We start from the raw sequence: 21,090 nt of genomic DNA, 5'->3' as shown, positions 1-21,090 counted from the left end.
GAAAGCTTGCATCGAGTTTCACGCGGACGAAGTCGCGGTCGTCCGCTAGTTACTTTATAAACATATCAATAAGCGATATATTATGACAGTAAATAAAATTTTAATAGCACAAGTAGGTACCTAAGGTATCGGTCAATTTGATTCTTGTTTTATCTTAAACCTATAAAGAGGTAAACTTCGTGAGATTGTAATGGGTAATCTCTGGACCTAATCAACCGATTTTAAAAATTCTTTAAGCAATAGAAAGCTACGTTATTTGCGAGTGTCATAGGCTATGTTTTATCTCAGTATTCCCACGAGCACGGAAACTACGCGTGAAACCACGGGGCGGGGGGCATTGGAACTTATTACCACGTTTTACTGTTTTTAATATCTTTATCGTCTTAAAGACTAGAATTTTTCAGTTTAATTTTCCAACTTAGTCCAGTATAATAAGGTGAAGAAGGTCTAAACCTGGAAAATCTAAATTTAAAAGGAGATGGTCCATTTCAGGTCCACTGTTGTACCCCGTATTATAAAAATTTTAACGTCAAGTTTGACTGATGTCTATTAGTCCCACTCAAGTCTAAAAAACAGGTTACAGAGGTAACGGGTTACAAAGGTAATATAGAAGACAACAAGGAAAACACCAAAAGGCAGCTAAACAATCCAAAATTGGCAATTTCCTATGCGATTTCTTACATCGGTAACTTTATATTGATAATTTCCTAAATAATTATTTTTATGCTAATGAATTATGTAACTTATTCTATGCATACCTTTATCAGTTTACTGAAGGTTATTTAGTAGGATTATCCTTGTTGGTGATCTGAAACAAACAAAAGTTAATCAATAAGGTGGTACTGCATTTTTTCTCGATTGCACCTATATCTATCTTTGTCTAACATTATATTATAAAAAGAGAAATATAGAGATAAATTCGAAACTTGCACTTGCGAGTTATTTTAAACATCATTACAGAATAGCCTTTTTGGTGTGCAAAACTGATGAAGAAAAATCCTTTAGCGAAGCGAAATGTAAGTAAGATTACAGGTACCGACATAATTGGTACCACTACATCCTTAGCCAAACGGACTTTACGGAATAGTTTGAATCTATATTAAATCTGTTTTAGACAAAGAACGAGTCAGAAAGTCAAATAATACTAACAATTTTAAATTTAATTAATTGTGATGCAGTGTGAAGCCACAAAAATATTAATTTACAAACCAATTAGTAGGTAAAGTTTTCCGCTATCCAGTTCCGCTGGCCGCTGCCGTATTGCGGTCTGGTGGGTTATTCTCTAATTTAGATAATCTGTACATCGGTTGTACAACGTATGTTTCTTTGGATGTTATAAAAATGTGTGACCGTCGTTTAAGTTACAGTTTTATTGATTTTGATTGATTGACGAATAAAAATCCTAAGAGTTTTACGTGTAGGTAGGTAATAGAACGGTATTTATTTTAGTTTACAATTATACTAACTCTTATAGACATCGGCTTTTATTACATCGGATAAACTCACAGGCTTTGTTTATGTTCAGCCGCGGATGATCATGATTATGCTTAGAACTTAAGATTTATTATTGTTTTAGTGAACTCTAAAAACCCGAGTAAATCAATGTTAAAAAGTGATATTGATTTTTTTATTAAATAAATTGTTTGCCTTTTTGACAATATCATAAAATTAATATATCCACTTAAATAAGGTTGTGTAATGCATACTTGTACGTACTCTCCCATAATTTAATAAAAACATTTTGAGCCTGTCAAAGTATCAAATAATTAAAATACCTAATCTACACTAACCTTAATTTAGAAAATGGAAAGAACAATTAAACTAATATCTGTAGCAATTTTAAAATCTACTTACTATTACTACTACTACTACTGCTTTATTAAATTTTACATAATTATTAACCAAAGCCTCAAAAGATATACGAAGAAACAGTTTATTAGATATCGGATACAAAATTTTGAAAATAGGACATGTAATCTAAAGAAATACAACCACGTCGATTTAGAATTCCCTTCCATTTTGTTAGACGGCTAAAACAGAAGTGGCCAAACTGCAATAAAAACAAAACCTCCAGGTGAACACAAAAGTAAACGCAATTTACAGAAGAAATCTCGCTCTGTGTGTAGCAAACACTTATCAAAGAGTGGTTTACTTAGGGGGCTCGATCGAAGAGCAGACAATAGGATTACTAATTGAATGAGCAGCTGTTATTTTGCGGATATGATTTTTATCTATTTCCTTTGGTTTTCTCGGTCTTTTATTGAGGAAGTGCGTTTTTTTATCTCTCTCTCGTCTAGACCATGTAGTATTGCAGCTTTACTTAAAACTAAACGGACACCCGAGTCTTCGTACGCTGTTTGACCTCTTTAATCCGGCCCTTTCACGTGTCACAAACGACGAAGGAAAACATCGTGAGGAAACCTGCATACATGAGAATTTTCTTAATTCTCTAGGTGTGTGTAGTGCTCAACAGTGAGCCGAATATGGGTTTCTAATGATTATGATATTGGAAGGAGGAGCATTGGTAATCATGCGAAGCATTTTTGACGGGATCTAAATAAATCTTAAAGCATCGTATTATTAATTAGTATTATAAATTCTGGTAACATTTTCCAAATTAAACTGCTCGAGATTAAAACGTGTGAAAACCCTCGCTGAGCCGGTGACGGTAGGCGACGTGTAATTCTCGGGACATTCGGGTATGAACTCTTTTAATTTGGGTACAGCTTAAGCTTTGTAATTAAGATAAAGTTTCAACCATATCTCTTTAATGTGTAACTTTCACCTGTGATTTTTAGCACACGTCTTGTATTTATAAATACTCACTGATTTTGTTAACGCATTTTATAAACATATAGGTATGTATATTAATGTATACGGGTGTTATTAATTAAAATTGAGACAGTAAGGTAGAGACGTCGCGTATAAACGAGCAACCGGGTCATCTGGGTGCCTATAGTATGCGCGTTATCATCTGAGTCGTCCGGTCATAAAAGTCAAAAAAGATAGGAATGTGCAGCGCGCCTACCTGCGCACCCTAATTATCGATAAACGGCTACCTGCGCACGTGCTAATGATGAGTCAATAATGATTTGGACGATTCTGATTGGTCGGTTTCTAATGTAATTGCATTGCGTATTTTTTTTGCTATAAATGTGTTTACTGCAATTAAATAAATACATTCATGTGTTACTCGTTGCGCACTATGGATACTTTATTTTCTAACGTTGATCTGAAGAAATTACATGGCGATATTAGCCCTCAAGCTCGAACACTGATTCACAACGTATTCCTGTTTCTCAATGAATTGAAAAGTGATCCGAATAAAGTGGCTTCTCTAAATTTCAACAAACCACGTGAAATGGCCGCATTTGTTTGTGGTGTGAGCAGAGCGACAGTGGACCGAATCAAGACGGAAGTATCACAATCAGGCAGTACCTGTATACCAAGAACAAATTTTAAGAAACCACAAACCGTCACTAATATTGACGATTTTGATAAAAGTGTGTTGAAGCGAACTGTAGCTTCATTTTATGAGAATGGAGAGTATCCATCCGTGGCGAAAATTTTAGAAAAATTCCGTGAACAATTACCCGATTTTAAATGCGGCAACACTTCAATGAGAATACTACTGAAGGAGGTTGGGTTCCAGTATAAGAAAAATAGCGAAGGACGTAAATATTTAATGGAAAGAACTGATATTGTTTGTGCTAGAATGGACTTTTTAAGGAAATTGGATTTACTTAGAAGAACTAACGATCAGCGACCACGTTTCTATCTAGACGAAACATGGATTAATCAAAACCATGCAAGAAAGAGGATGTGGCTTGGAAGCAACGATGAAGGAGGTTTCAAGAATCAGCCTGTGGGAAAAGGCCAAAGATTAATAGTTTGCCATGCGGGTTCTGCAAGGACTGGCTTCGTTCCAGATGCGAAGCTAATATTTAAAGCGGTGAAATCAAAGGATGCTGATTACCACACAGAAATGGATGGCGAAACATATATGGCATGGTTTTCCGAATTCCTGAATCTACTTGAAGAGCCCTCAGTTATAATTGTCGATAACGCAAGCTATCATTCGATACAGTTGGAAAAGATACCCACAAGAAACACGAGGAAAGCTGAAATTCAAGAATGGTTGACAAAGAAAAAGATTCCATATTCCAGCAACGAAATTATTGAAGAATTAATAAGAAAAGTAAAAGCCAGTAACCCGCAGAAGGTCTACGCTTTAGACCATCTGGCAAATGAACGAGGTCATGAAGTAATAAGGCTCCCTCCATATCACTGTCAATATAACCCAATAGAATTAATTTGGGCACAAGTAAAGGGAGAAGTTGCGAAGAATAATAATACCTTCAAGATAGCAGATGTCGAAAATCACCTCCACCGAGCCATAGAAAATGTCACACGAGAAGACTGGGCCAAATGTGTTAGGCATGCCGAAGAACTTCAAAACAAAGATTTACAAAAAGCTCTAATTAGAGATCACGCGCCGCTTATAATAAATTTGGCAGAAGACGAAGATTCTGATGATGAAGACTCAGATGAAGATTAATTTTATTTAGTTAATAATTATATAATATGAAATATGTATTATATTAAATCAAATATTGTTAATTTTTTTAATTTTGTGAACAAGATACGATAATAAACTTTACTTATCGATAATATGTCTTTCATTGTTACACCCTTCACTAGACGGCTCCATAAGACCCATAAGTGCAAGCGAGATAGATATAGAGAAATGATTTATGGCCCTAAGACTCAGTTGTTAACGCGCGTACTATAGTGGGAGATTTCAATATTTTCATACTGTTACCATCGCGTTAACGTAAACGCAAATTTATATGAAATTGAAACAGTTGTGCAGTAGTGCCAATAGATGGCGCTGTTTCAATTGCTTAGAAATTCGCGTTTACGTCAACGCGATGATCACAGTATCAAACTGCCTCTAGGCCCTCTGATATCCTTTATTAGGTATTATTGCGTTGCTGGGTTTTAAGGGATTTGTCTATACGCCCTTTAATAATAATCCCATAAGACAGGAAACACCGCATATTTTGCAACCAATGGCGTAGAAAATATGGCATGGTAAATCAAACGGTAGCCTGCCAACCCATATTGGAGCACCGTGGTGGTTCTAAGCCCCTGAAACTAAAGTGGGTTAAAATCGGCTGCTAATGATGATGAACTCGGTGAATGCCATCCAGACTCTTTAGATTTTATTGGGTAGATACTACGGTGCATGGTACGCTTAAGCGAAAAGCAGTGGTATTAAAATTTAATAAGCAAATTACCTAATAATATTTTCATGAGCTTGTCAGCATTAATATCTTCTATTCCTCATACAAGAGTAGAGTATGGAGCGAATAACTTTCTGAGCTCTGAGGGTAGTGAACAAATAATAATTGAAGCAAACGATTTTACTCCAAGAGAAGTTCAAGTCCTAAATAAACCTCTGTCGAATGATCCGCTCCGTGTCATTCTGTTGTGTGTTACCCAACATGAAAATACGAACTTCCTATAAATAAATAAAAATAAAAAATCAGAAGAAGCTGAAAATGGCACAAGTATGCCTTTCTGATGGACAGACGGACGAGCCGAATTCGGATTACTTTTTGCGCTGATTCTGTAGACACGTAACAAGCCTATGGTTTAGAATGTCGTTGTATTACTCTGTAAGATATTTAAGCAATTGCTTTGGGCATCTCGTCAGGGGGGGACACCAGAAATGATCGAGAAGAAATCCCTTTAAAGGGTCCTAAAAACGCATGTTACGCTACAAAAACGCAACGCCAGCATGGATTATATGTCGAGGGAGCAAAACATAGATAAAATTGTAATTATTATTGTTATTATGTTTTAACTTGTAATTTTTTTCATTATTTTTGCACTATCCCGCATTTTCAATTTAATTGCACATTAATTTCTTTATACAAAGATTGTTTGGCAGATATTGCTATACGCAATAAGGTCGCCTTTGCACATACTTGTATACTATTATCTAAGTTATTTATTTTGTATATAAATAAATAAAAATTGTACCTATCTACGACAAATATTTAAGGATAGAGCCAAGGGCGGCTCACAGAGAAAGACTTCTTAGGGCATCAAGTTACTTAATTCGCCACTGCTAGCGAGGCAGGTCAAATGGTAATTGGTCTGAGGTATATACAGTAGGTATGGGGCATCCTCATGTGCATTTCATGCACAAACGCGAGCGAAATATAGATCGTTGCCGACAGTTTAATTCCAAAAATCCATTTTTGAGTATTCACCGAACACAGTAGTTTTGACATAAGATTGACGTTTAATTTTGCCACCAGTTTTAGGTTTCCGAGGTAAATACAACGTGCCGGGGTCCAAAGTTGAATTAAGCGATTTAATTAATGACCTACTCATACAAACGAGTATGCAACATTATGTTACATACTCATTTGTAAGCACATCTAGTATATGCTATATATGCATATGCTATATATGTATATGCTATATATAGTATATGCTATATATGTATATGCTATATATGTATATTGTATATGCTATATAGTATATTATGCTATATAGTATATGCACATATAGTATATGCTATGGCGGATTATCTACTAACCGAATTTATGAAAGGAGCAACAAAATTAGATTTTGGGAATGTTTTTTGATTAAAATAGTTTATTCAACCACTAGCGGACGCCCGCGACTTGGTCCACATGGAAATTAATGTAAACTTACATCTCCTATTTCACCTCTTTAAGGATCGAATTAAAAAAACTTGAATCACATTATATTTCATATCTTTTCTATGATTAATATACAAATTTTCAAAACTGTAACTCTGAAAATGAAGGACTTTCCATACAAACTTTCAACCCCTATTTTACCCCCTTCTTTTTATTTTAAGGTCAAACAGTACCCTTTGTTTTGCTCCAAAGTCCCATTTACAATTATACCAAAATTCATCATGATATATTCAGCCGTGAAAAGGTAACAGACTGACAGACTAACTTTCGCATTTATAATATTAGTATAGATTCTAATGACGGACTCATTAACTTTTTCGATACTGTAGAGTAAATTAATAAAGCTTTTGAATTAAAAGGCTCACTATAAAAGAAAAATAAATATAGATATGCGAAAAACATTGTTGGTAGACAAATAACTCAATATCGCTGATGTTGTCGACAAACTACAGGGACCAGAATGATGAAAAAGCATTGTTTAATTAAATACTGCCGTGTTTTTACAGTAACAAGTGAAAAATAAAATATTTTTTTTTATATTTTGTTTTTGTGCATGGACAAGATAGTTCGACATTCTGACAGTATAGTCATGGTATACGAGTAGCTTAATTGTTTAACCTCACACTCTCAACACATACATACTTTGATCATCATCATCATCATCATCATCACCGCGACCGTCCGCTTCTAGATCTTTTTTGGATTTCCAAACACCACGGTCTCGAGCCACCAGCATCCAGCTGTTCCCTGCAATATGTTTGACTTCCTCGGTCCATATAGTGGATCGACTAACACCACGCTTTCTGCTACGGGGTTATACACATAACTTTTCAGTGTGATGTCACATCGTAGGTCAAAGAGGGGATGAGCATGATGAGTCATGTTCATCCCCTAATGCGCAAAAGAAAGCCTGCAGTAACGTTGAAGTAAAGCACCTTGAGAAAACCTGCAAGCTTGAGAGTCATCTATGATTAATCCTCTCAAAGGCCTGCAAAATACATGTTTCAATACTCAGCAGTTGACCAGCGTGTTGGACTACAACCTATATCCTTGACTAGCTGACACCGCGCGGTTTTACATGCGTGGTTTCCGTACCCGAAGGAATATGGAGATAATATATAGCCTATAGCCTTCCTCAATAAATGGGCTATCTAACACTGAAAGAATTTTTCAAATCGGAGCAGTAGTTCCTGAGATTAGCGCGTTCAATCAAACAAACAAACTTTTCAGCTTTATAATATTAGTATAGATTGGGAGAGACCAACAATGCTGTGTAACAGGCCAATGAAGATCATTTTTTAATTTAGCTGGAAATATAGCGCGTCTGTTTTAAACAACGTTTATTGAAATGGCTAAAAAGGTCGTTGAATAATTAAAATTAAAAGCCTTATCGCATACCATCTGCCTCGTAACCTGAGAATTACATATTACCAATTACATATTCCAACCTTTATTACGGTAAAAATATTTTTATGAAACACTTTCTCCAAGCACAAAATCGTCGAAAATTAATTCCAAGCTACCTTGGCACACACAAAAGCCTCCGTGACAAACTTACAACGTACCCTTTTGTTGTTTTGTGTACAAAAAGTGGATCTAGAAGTTTATCAGTGACTTCATATGAAACGGTGGGTAAACAAACTTTCTAGACGAACGGCTCCGGTATTGGAGTGTAACGCAAACAGAAACTCGGAATAAATGGCGTATGAAAGTTAGGGGGAAACGCTTCCGAATAGAATGTAAACCTTTTAATAAAAACCATTCGGCTGATTTCAATGAGAGTAAATTTTTCCATATCCTCAATCATGCTTATAAAGTTCTTAACGTATCGTCTATAGTAGCAAATACAGTTTCATAGTTAAAAGTCCTGGGTTCGTATCTAGTGTCGTGATAGTATTCAGTATTTCTTTTATTAAAATAATTCTCAATAGTGAGCAAGTTAGAGATTTTACACCAACGAATTTTGAGAGCAAGTTAGCCCAGTACAAGTACAATATTAGAGCCTCAATAGCTCAACGGTAAGAGCGGTAGATTCATCACCGAGGGGTGGTGGTTCGGTCCCCGCCCCGTTGGTCTATTGTCGTATCAACTCCCAATACAGTCTTTCCCGCCAAGTTGGAGGGGAATGGGAATATTGGTCATATTTAAAAAGATATGGCAAACGTTCTTATTTAAAAAAAAGAAACAAATATTAAGTCATCAAATAGTGATAATTACAGAATCAAACAAACTCCAAGTCTAAAAACTGCAAACTCACTTTATAGCAGCGTAAAAGTTGGAAGCTCGATAACTCTTTGCCTTTAAGGAAAGGGACTGAAATTGCAGTGGGCTTTCAACAAAATGATGACTATGATCACATAAGTATTGCTATTAAAACACGTCAACATAGAAATCAACATGCCTGGATCATCGTGACATTTGTTGACATAGAAATTAACATATTGTCTGGATCATCGCGACATTTTCCAATGTACATGTCGAGATAATCTAGCCCTCGACAGCTTAGTGAGAGGATTAGTAGACTTTAAAGCGAGAGTAATGTAGTGTTTAATAGTAAGAGCTCTCTGTAAGAGTTTGCCTGTTAAACTAAGTTCTACGGTAATGCTTATTTTTGCCGCTAAGCAGAATCGAAGTGTTCCAGTTTGAAGGATGCGGTTGTAGGTGTAATTATAAGCATGTGGAAGTGACTGACGAGTTGAGTAGAGCAAATATCGTAAGTAATGCCATATCTTTAAACAAGTTGTACTTAGGTTACTTTGCTTCTTAGACAGGACAGCCAAATCTGGTCGACCACGTACTTTCTTCGTCAATGGCATTAAAAAAGTGCTGGATGAAATAGTTTTTATGTATCGTATTAAATCATACAATTTCGACAACTGGTTAATTTTTTTTTGTTTTTTAACACATTTATTTTTGCACTGTTAGATAATTAACAATTTTTAGTTGTAATAATAATCTTTAAATTATGACAATACATCAGTACCTTTTAATTGAATGACAAGCTAGCCCTTCACTGCGAATTCACTTGATGTTAAGTGACGATACAGTCTTAGATGGAAGCGGACTAACTTGGAAGACGTACAAGTTTATTCTACCCATACCTCTGACGGTTTCTACACGGTCGTACCGAAACGCTTAATCGCTTGGCGGTAATTTTCTGCCGGCTACAAGCCACGACCGATGCCTACCACTAGAACAGCCAAGTGGTAGCCAACCTGTAGCCAAGTGGTACGTCGATTCTCTTTCTACGATCGCAAACGCAATCTAGAAAAATGTATGGGAATGACATTTGCTATCGACAGGTCATGTGATCAAGATCTGTCATTCCCATACATTTTTCTAGCTACAGGGGCAGACCTGAATCAATTTAGAAATTATAAAGTTCTAAAATGACCTGAGCTGTGCATCAACCCAGGACCTCATTGTTCAGAACTGCAGCGCCATCAACTGCACTAGAGAGGTCAAAAGTTTATAATAAATATATTATTGTATCGCTAATAACACTCCATAAATAAGTTAAATTTTATAATTAAAACATTTTAAGTCTTCAAGAAATCTTGTAACAAAGCACCATACTAATTAACTAATGGTCCGAGATAACGACTAGAAACTACAAGTTCTTCAAGAAAACCGCAAATTGGTGTGCAAGTAGGCTGACTAATTGTTTTACTGAAGAAAGAAAACCACCGCAATAAATTTTGAAGAGGCGCGAAGTGAATCTCAATTGCGGGTATCATTCAAGCGGCGGGCACTCGTAATGAGAACAACGGAACTTTTATCAACTCATTATCGTGGCGACCGTCGACGAAGTTAGGTGTGTTTAGTGATTAATATTTCTTTTCTTGTAGAATAATGTATATCTCTTTAGTAGTGCTGTGATAGTCTTGGATTTAGAGGGCGTAGGTTCGAATTCAGTCTGGGTTATGCACCTCTAACTTTTCAGTTAAGTGCAATTTGAGAATTTAAATATCACCTCAAATGGTGAGGGAAAAACAAGGTAAGGATTCCTGCATACCTGAGAATTTCTTTAATTCTATACGTGTGAGAAGTTTGCCAATCCGCCATGGGCGCCCATCATGGGCCAGCGTGATGGACTTACTCTAACATCTCACTCTGAGAGGAAATTCGGGCTCAACAGTGAGTCGAATATGGGTTGTTAATGATTAATGATAACTTTTATCTATCTTAGCGAACGCCCCGTAGTTTAGAAAATAAGGGATCACAATAATTATAGCCTATATTAACTACTGATAAGGTTTTAGAATTTATTATTTATCCGGAGGGTGTGGGTTCGAACCCGGTCCGGGGCATGCACCGCCGACTTTTCAGTTGTGTGCATTTTAAGAAATTAAATATCACGTGTCTCAAACGGTGAAGGAAAAACATACTGAGGAAACTTGCATACCATAGAATTTTCTTAATTCTCTGAGTGTGTAAAGTCTGCCAATCCACATTGGGCCAGCGTGGTGGACTATTGGCCTAACACCTCTCATTCTGAGAGGAGTCTCGAGCTTTGCAGTGAATATGGGTTGATAACGAACGAATACGTAAATATGACAATAGCAAAGGTTTCATTAGATAATCTTCTCACAGGAACCTCAATCTAATATTTTAATAAATATTATCTAACTTCTTATATCCCAGTGTAGCGAGATAAAAGAAGGCAGTACCTTCTTTATTAAGGGATTACTTACGGACGAAAGTACAACCTTAATACGATACCTAGGGTAGGAAGGTACATTCGTTTTTATGAGCCCGCTTATAAACTTATTAGATAAGCAACAGTAAATTATCTTTTTCATATATTTTCAAGGCAATCTTGGGGATTCAGTTAGATACGATGTAGGTACGAGTAGTAAAGAGGTATAGCCTTATACTTCAAATCACTTGCTCTTGTTTGGTTCCGTATTATAAGTTCCTGGTTTCAAGTAGTCAAATAATGTAATAATGACCATTTATATTTTTAACTGACTTCAAAAAAGGAGGAGATATCAATTCGACCGAATGTTCCTTTTTCAAAGTTCAAAATTCAAAAGTTATTTTGATTTGAACACAACGCATTCACATTTAATTTTCACGAGAATCGGTTGATTAGTACAACCGATTCTCGTGAAAATTAAATGTGAACAATCTGGAAGATTACGAATAAAAAATGGTTTTCAAAATTAGTTCATAAATATCGAAATTGTGAGGTAACAAACATAAAAATTTAAATAAATGTATTTTGACTATTGATATTGATGATGATGAATAATTACTGTGGTATTGTGACGTAGCCCACCCACGCACAAACCTGGCTTTTGGAACATCGTTTAAATGTAGAGTAATTGGAACAGCGTGGTGGGTCTACGATCTATATTCCCTCTTAAAAAAAGAGTGATTTTATTGTGGAAAGTTAACACAGCATAATATCATCATTAGCCTATTTTAAAAGAGAATGAATGAATGAATGATGAATAAACTAGTGGACGCTTGTGTCTGCGTTCGCGTGAAATTGTACTTTTTACAAATTCTGCGGGAACCTTGGACTTTTCCAGGATAAAAAGTATGGTATGTTCTGCTCCAAAGTCAAATTTATCTCTATACCAAATTTGATCCAAATCGGTTAAGTATGGCTGTGAAAAGGTAACAGTCAGACATAGACGGATAGACATACTTACTTTCGCATTTATAATATTAGTATAGATTTTTTTTTATTTTTTTATTCTTTACAAATTAGCCCTTGACTACAATCACCTGATGGTAAGTGACGATGCAGTCTAAGATGGTAGCGGGCTAACTTGTTAGGATGAGGATGAAAATCCACACCCCTTTCGGTTTCTACACGACATCATACCGGAACGCTAAATCGCTTCGCTTGTCTTTAGGGTGGTAACTAGCCACAGCCGAAACCTCCCACCGACCTGAACCAATTAAGAAAAACTCAATCGGCCCAGCCGGGGATTGAACCCAGGACCTCCATCTTGTAAGTCCACGGCGCATACCACTACGCCACGGAGGCCGTCAATAGATGAATTAGATGAATTAATGACGTAGATAAGGCGCACGTAAACACAAATTTAATAAATACGTAAGTAGTTACGACGTTTTTCATTTGAATTCTCACCAGGTGCACATTAAACCGTCTGTATAGAGCCTGTGGCTTCACAGAAATTGAATTTAAAAAATATTACCAACTCGCGAACTGTTGGCCGTACTCCAAAAGACAATACGAAATGTCTTGCATATTCATTTTAGTATGAATACATACAAAGTAAGAGCTTTGAAAACAGAACTTATTAACAAAACAGTAAAAAAAAGAAGCCCTCTTAGGAACCGACTGCGCGATACAAAATACTTCCTAATGAGGTTTCGTTCACTCAGTGCTTGTGTAAATAGAGAATACATTATTATTAAATTGTTTTAGTGTTAAATCTTGGTATTTGTACATTGTATACCACGCACGTACAGAGACACATTATAGTTATTTATGCCACTGTCATGTAATGGGGGCCATTATAGCACAAGCATTATTCATACTTTCGTACAATACACAGCACGAGTGCTACAATCGCTAATTACGTGCAGTGGCATACAATTATTTTTTTATATACATGATAAAAGAAATAAAAGAATTAACAAAACTTGGTAAACGAAATGGGAGTAGAATAACTTTATAGGACGAAGTGACATTTTTATTATAACAAAACGAATAAATTTAACTTCGTCTTGAAATCTGAATTCCTTTTATAGATTCACCATGTGAGTGTCGGGTCCATCGCGTGGAAGAGCAGTACTCCGAGCAGAGCCTTGGATTTGTGATCATCGAGTGTAGGGTTTAAGGATATCCTTTACTATCCAATATCACTCCCTTAGTCCCCTTCTCCACTCGTGCTGTACAAAATGCGTAACCTACTAGAGCAGCTTTGGATACCCGTATAATACCTACAGGGTACTAAAGAACTTACTGCAGTTCTAATGAGGCCAAAATCTGAAACCAATCAGTTAAAATCCATTTTATGGTTTGTGAATATTTCTAATAGAAGATTTATTTATATTAGAAAATTAGTACAGGCGACTACATTTTACATCTATTATTATTTACTAACTAGTCACTAGAAACTTCGTATTAAAAATCAACATAATAAAGTCCGCTGCGCTGTTCAAGATTTTCATTATTCAAAACAACTAGGGGTAAAGATTTATAATAACAAAATGCCATGATTCTCATTACGTTAAAGATTTCTTTTCTTAGATTGTGTCATTACTCTAGGTAAGCGGCCTTGTTAATCAAACGAGTAACTTAATTACAAATTAATTTAGAACTTCCTTGAGTTTAGTGGAAGAGTATCAAAATGATAACCATGATGACCTTAAAAGGAATTTATTGTTATTATTTAGTTCTACAAAGACGTCACACCGGAACGTTAAATCGCTTAGCGGTTTGGCCTTATTAACACCATCGAAGCCACCATTCCAGGCCATATCTCAGCTAATTTACAGAATTATCATCTTTAACAACCCATATTCGGCTTACTGTTGAGCACGGGTCTCCTCTCAGAATGAGAGGGGTTAGTCCACCACGCTGGCCCGATGCTGATTGGCAGACTTCACACACGTAGAGGATTAAAATAATTCTCAGGCATGCAAATTTCTCACGATGATTCTCATGCATTTCTGCATAACATGTAGACTTTAGACTACAATCTCACCTGATGGTAAGTGATGATGCATTCTAAGATTGAAGTGGGCTAACTTGTTAGGAGTAAAATGAAAATCCACACCCCTTTGGGTTTCTACACGACATCGTAACGCTAAATCGCATGGCGGTACGTCTTTGCCGGTAGGATGGCAACTAGCCTCGGCCGAAGCCAACCAGCCAGATCTGGACCAATTAAGAAAACCTCGATCGGCCCAGCTAGGCATCGAAGTCAGGACCTCCATATTGTAAAACCATCGCGCTTCGGAGGCCGTTAGAATTTAGATTAAACACAAAATCCTAATTGACCCAAGCTGGAAATGGAACTTAGGGTATCAATGTTGAAAACCACAGAATTATCAACCAAACAATATACCATACAACCAATATACCAAAGAGGTTGTCATTAAAAATGGTTCTACGGTTTATAAAAAATAATAGGATAGAGCTACAGTTTCGAAAGCAGTCATCTATATCAAATTCTTTCACTAGCAAAAGCTTGTTAATGAATAAGCATATCTGAGTCGGAGTTCTCAACTCGGAGTTAAACAATGTGGAGTAAGCTGTGATGTTTTGGAGGCGAGCAATACAGCGGCGCTGCCTGAACTTTTTACATTACCTGCGCTAGGGATGTGACCACCTTTAACTGTTTATATTCTTTACAAGTTAGCCCTTGACTACAATCTCACCTGATGGTAAGTGATGACAGTCTAAGATGGAAGCGGGCTATCTTGTTAAGAGGAGTATGAAAATTCACACCCCTTTCGGTTTCTACACGGCATCGTACCGGAACGCTTAATCGCTTGGCGGGACGCCATTGTCGGTAGGGTAGTAACTTAAGCCACGGCCGAAGCCTCCACCAGCCAGACCTGGACAAATTAAGCAAATTTCAATCTGCCCAGCCGAGGATCGAACCTAGGACCTCCGTTTTGTAAATCGTCCACGCATACCACTGCGCCACGGAGGCCGTCATAACTGTTTAAGCCAACTTAAAAAAGGAGGAGGTTCTCAATTTGATGCGTATGTATTTTTTACGTTTGTTACTTCTTTTTAACCTTTTTAGGATAAGTTTACTTTAGTTGTAGTCTTTTAAAGCTTTTTAGTTTGTAGTACACAAGGAACCCTTATAGTTTCGCCATGTCCGTCTGTCCGCAATAGCAAGAGGAACTAGAAAGCTGTAAATTAAAGTATATTTTGTAGGGTGCCTCCGCTATATGTAAAGTGGGGATGATTTTTTTTTTACTTATTTATTTCAAGGCTACCTTAAGCAGTGGGTCGTGCGACCCGGTCGCGGTCGCAGGTCACGGTCGCCAAGATCGGAATGCTGCCTTAAGTGCAATTTTTTCGTTTGGTCACATCCCTGGCCGGCGTCTGTTTATTTTGCCTTCGAACCTGTTTTGAAACTACGACGCGTAAGTTGGAGGTCTCGTTTCAGACTCTTTGCCCTCGCCTAGTATAATTTTAATCACAAAGAGACAAAAGAGATTAAGGTATCTGTATTCAGGAACTTTACGGCGGATCGGTTCGGGAAATGTTTTTCCGTCGAGCGTTTGCAACGAAAAATTTTGTTTTGCATCTGTTTAGTGAGACAAGTTTTGTATGAAATTGCTGATTTTCATGAGTTTTGTGAACTCGTTTGAACATGGATGTAATTTGATTTATACTCTTCTAGGGTTGTGCGCTTTATTAAAATAGGATACATTTTAAATTATGATATATTTTTTTTATTGCAATACAGTACAATAGATATACCTTTAGATTTAATTTTTTTTATTTAAATAGACTTGCGCTTGATTACAATCATGCCTGAATCAATGACGAGGGCTTGTCTAGAAAATGCCTATTCAGTATTCACTCTTGCCTTGTAGTACGAGATCCGTCTTAAGAAATATATACTCCCATCTGGTATTTATTTTGGAGCGTAAGAGCTAAGCAAACTACACTCGCCGACACGCACACAAGCGAACTTATCGTAGCGTAGCGATGCGTCAAGGGCTCCCATTTCGGGGCGCATAAAATGGCTTACGAATCCTGCGACTACACACTATCTATGCGTTATAAATCTATGGTGTCACACTTTTTTGTGGTAGACGAGAAAAGCAAGAACAAGATCTTGAAGTTCTTGAGAAACTGACGAACAGTCGACATTGCGATGGCGCTGTAAAGTTTGCAATTTCAACGCATCATCGGTTGGTCACCAAATTATCCTAGCGCGGCGATCTATCGAGTCTAATGCATCGAGCTAGCATTTAGTAGAGCCAACACAAAGGTGACTATGTACTCTATGCTTGTTCGGACCAGAGCTCGGGTAAGGGTAAGCACTTGTTTGGGTGTGAAGTATCGCTTAACCTTGTTTAGGAGTAGGATGCCTAGTTTGTTGCCTACTATTTTGGCTTTATAATCGATGCATTTTCCTAAATTGAAATTGGGTTACTGATGGCGTGAACTTTAGTTGTACATGAATTTTATTGTGTACTAGCAGAACCTTGCGGTTTTACCCGCATAGTTCCCATTCCCGTGGGTTTAAGGGGATAAAATATGGTCGATGTTTCTCCTTGATAATGCAACTTTCTATTGGTGAAAGATTTTTTGAATTCGTTTCAGTAGTTTTTGAGATTCCTCTCTATAATATTAATATAGATTTTGTTACAGCATTGGTTGATAACTGCTTCGTTGGTCCAGTCGTCGGCCTGGGTCAGGTTATATTATATTGTGGTCTTTTTTCTAAGAAACAACCGGTTGGGTGGCAACCAGCCTTAGTCGATGGTCACCAAGGCCTTTTTTAACGTGGGAAAATCCTCCTGGTACCTTATTGCCACGTGGAGGCAAGAAGGTTGTGTCGGATTTGAACTGACTTAAACCTCACGGTCTTCTTCGAAGAAGAAGAAGAAAAAGAACCTCACGGTGTTCAGACTCGTCGCATGATGACTGAGCCACAGGAACATTTCGCAAATGCTCACTAAGTCCTGAGGCAATTTAGAAAATACACCATTCTTAGTTGACCCGTTCTGCGAATCCAACCTAACTATTGAAAAGCACAGCATTAAAACTGCGCCCTCGTTGTATTCCAATTTGAAAGGTATGCTTCTAAAGGAATTGTCCCAAAGTTGCAGGTATGGCCTGCGAACTACGTCCTTTGTAACACTAAGTTAGAAGTCTAGCGCACGAGAGAGGTAGAGGTATTAATCTCGCTGTTAAACTATCTCTAACTAGCTCTATATTCGTGATCTCTAACGATAGAAATTTCGAGTTACATAGTATTATTAACTATTCTGCGGTTTGGCTCAAATTCACAGTTAGCTGTTACACGAACTCTGACAAAATGACCAGAGAGAAACAAAGAGTGACTTGTTCTGTATTTAAGTATTTATTTAGTACGTTATGTAATATTCCAGTCTTGTCTTTGGTAGATGTTTCTGTCTAGAATCTAGAATAATAAAATGAATTTTAACTGATTAATGAGGTTTGCAGTGGCTCATTGTTCACTTGCTAAGAACTTTATTTCAATTAATAGTGCAGGTGTTAATCTTGTGTCAGTTTATTACCTACGTAGTTATGAATAAAAAAAAAACAACCAAGTGCGTGTCGGGCCACGCGCAGTGTAAGTGTTCCGCAGATTAAATTACCACTTTACTCACTTAGGGGGACACTTGACTCTAAAAAAACCCGATATCTAACGTCACCCGGACGTGGGTTTTCTAACTCCGATATCTAACGTCACCCGGACGTGGGTTTTCTAACTCACGATCTTGGGGGCGTCCGGACTGATTCACTCAGGTCACGGTTACCTCCTCCAGAATGGCCTTCTAAGCCGAGGTCCGAGTCTCATAGGAGACGCCCTTAGAGAGCCGTTCCGTCCTCTATCTTTCTTTCAGCCTTCGGGTCACATCAGGCGATGCTTCTGCGCTCGCCCAACCCCCCCGGTGACGCCGTAGTGGTTCCGCAGGGAGCTATCGGCACCTACTCAGACAGGAAAAAAAAAAAAAAAAAATCTAAAAAAATTAGCTCTCAAAACCTTAATATTTTACAAACGGCTCTCTAAATCAAAAAGCAAAAGGTATCCTAAGAATATTTTTCTAGATTTTATTTGACGACTTTATTTTTAAATTTTTTTAAATACATACTCATGCTTAATTACAGCTTTCTAGTAGAAATTGTCTCTTCGCTAAACCTCAGACAGATGGACGGACGGACGAATAAACAGACAGACGTCGAACATGGCGAAACTACAAGGGTTCCCTGTGGACTACAGAACCCTAAAAACGCAACCAAAGTGCTTAAGCTAACCGAATAATTACTTTAATTGACTACTTTGTGCGTACACCAATCAGTCCATTAAAATCCGTAAAAATATGCATAATAAACTAGTATTACTATTGTTAAAGAAATAAAACAACAGACGATCATTTTTGAACCGTAAACGAGCAATTTCTAACACAACAATAATTCATAATAACCATTATTGCAGTCTGGTAAAAATGAACATTGTTAACTCTTACTATTATTTTATAAATTAAGTAACATTTAAATTAAAATACAAACTACAATTTAATTTAAATAAATAGAGCCGACGTTTCTGCAGTAATCGCAGTTTTCTACTCTGTTGTGTCATAGATAAGGCTTTTATTATCAAGGCTTCACAAAGAGCTCTCTAGCACTTTAATATTTATTATCGCCTTTTTCAATGTCCGCTTTATTTACCGTCTACAATCTACATGAAAAGAAAAATGCTCAAAGAAAAGTGACATATTTTACATTCAATTTAGAGGAAAAACTCCAGGTGGGTGCATTTTTTCCCCGTCTGTTTAAAACACGTGAAAGTTTTCTCCTCTCTCTTTATTCATTCGTTTAACATTCCACAGGCTATACATTACCTTCTACTTTAAGGGTAGTCTTTCTCTTTAAAAATTAATTGTGGACTGAATACTTTCGACTCTGAAAATAAAGAAATAGGATAGTTGACACTTTTTTTAAGTGGGCTTAAATTGTTCAATATGTGTTTTAGATTGAAAAAAGTATCATATTTTTTCGAGACGAGATTACATGAAAATTTTAATTTTTAGATATTTTTTGACCACACAAGCCAAAACGCCTGTCGGCTATGTTGGTCTATATTTCAACAATTTCATGATAACAAATCCTTTAAAAACGGAGCGTACACGAAATTAATATTGTTTATATTATTTTTATATGAGTCAATTACCCTTTAAGTTGTTGAGATTTGACCCGTTTCTGGTCTATACTCTAGTCATCTTGATGGGACAGTTTGCTGGTAGAAAAGGCGTTGGTCGCAGGAAGAAGTCTTTGCTGAGAAAAATCAGAGGTTCCTGGTTCCCGCGGGCTTTGAGAATAACTGAATTCCTCGCGACCGAAGTCGTGGGCTTCCGCTCAGTCGAGTTCTCACAAAAACGGGAACTATGCGGGTGAAACCGTGAGGCATCAGCTAGTACTACACGTATACGTCGAGCGTAACCCTTGATTAAGATGCGCTTGGTAAGCGAAGATGCAACTAATACCCACATTATAGGGAGTAAAGGGCATTTAATATCTGCGCAGTAGATATTAATATGAAAAACTAAAAATGTATTGTAGACGTCCCAAGGAAGGGATATCAACTACGAAGTTTAGACCTTTTAGCTTTTAGCTTTATGGGTCTCGATCCTAAATTGTCTTAATTAGTTTAGTGAGTACTTCATTGCTCTTCTTTGCACACATTGCTCACTAAACTAATTGAGAATTAACCCCTTCTCCTAAAAAGTCCTTTCTGGATAGGCACAAGTTTACCCAAACTTTGGTTTTTATTTTGAAACCGTACATTTTTGACGGCCTCCGTGGCGCAGTGGCATGCACGGAGAATTTACATTACGGAAGTCCTGGGTTCGATCCCCTGCTGGGCAGATTGAGGTTTTCTTAATTGGTCCAGGTCTGGCTGGTGGGAGGCTTCGGCCGTGGTTAGTTACCACCCTACAGACAAGCGAAGCGATTTAGCGTTCCGGTATGATGTCGTGTAGAAATCGAAAGAGGTGTGGATTTTCATCCTCCTCCTAACAAGTTAGTCCGCTTCCATCTTAGATTGCATCATCACTTACCATCAGGTGAGATTGTAGTCAAGGGCTAACTTGTAAATAAAAAAAAACATACACACGGTATACAGTACACATTTTTTTGTTATAGATTTTCATTTCCAAGTCAGAATAATAAAATCGCTAATATCGGTTAAAGCGCTGATGAGTTTCCAGAATAATGTTACCTAAATGAAATCTTTGGAAGTTACGCTTTATTTCTTAACGAATCATAATAAAATTTTACGAAGGAAGTTAGAAATCTCATTAATTTCAGCGTGCAGTTTAATGAGTAATTATAATTCTATCTTCTTTTCAATGTTGGCGGTTATAGGCATTTTCTTTCATTCTGAGGTTCAGTGTTAAAAGCCCCTCTTTTCGTTTGTCCACGCTTTGATTAAATTACGAATTGGTTATTTTACCCACTCACAGTCAGGTATACCCATATTTATGCCTGACTCATCGTTTGTAGGTTGCAATTTTTGCTGCAAGTTAAGCCATCCTACACATCGCGACCACCAACAGTTTTACCGTATGTAATGCCAAAAGCGTTGCAGGTAACATGAATGTCATGCCAGCAGCGCTGCAGGTATCATGAATGTCATACCAG

The 21,090-nt window shown here is 37.1% G+C and overlaps 1 protein-coding gene across 1 annotated transcript in view; it reads right to left on the bottom strand.

Annotated features, from left to right (window-relative positions):
* The window catches only part of LOC112051672 (poly(rC)-binding protein 3), a 326,225-nt gene that overhangs the window by 106,600 nt on the left and 198,535 nt on the right, over positions 1-21,090 (bottom strand). Inside the window, exon 4 of the mRNA XM_052884856.1 lies at positions 759-808. The gene's annotated coding sequence lies outside the window, so the exon portion shown is untranslated. The remainder of the gene's footprint in view (positions 1-758; positions 809-21,090) is intronic.

Source organism: Bicyclus anynana, chromosome 12 (genome assembly GCF_947172395.1).
Source record: "Bicyclus anynana chromosome 12, ilBicAnyn1.1, whole genome shotgun sequence".
In the NCBI taxonomy this organism is placed as follows: domain Eukaryota; kingdom Metazoa; phylum Arthropoda; class Insecta; order Lepidoptera; family Nymphalidae; genus Bicyclus; species Bicyclus anynana.
This window is presented reverse-complemented; position numbering and strand designations above follow the sequence as displayed.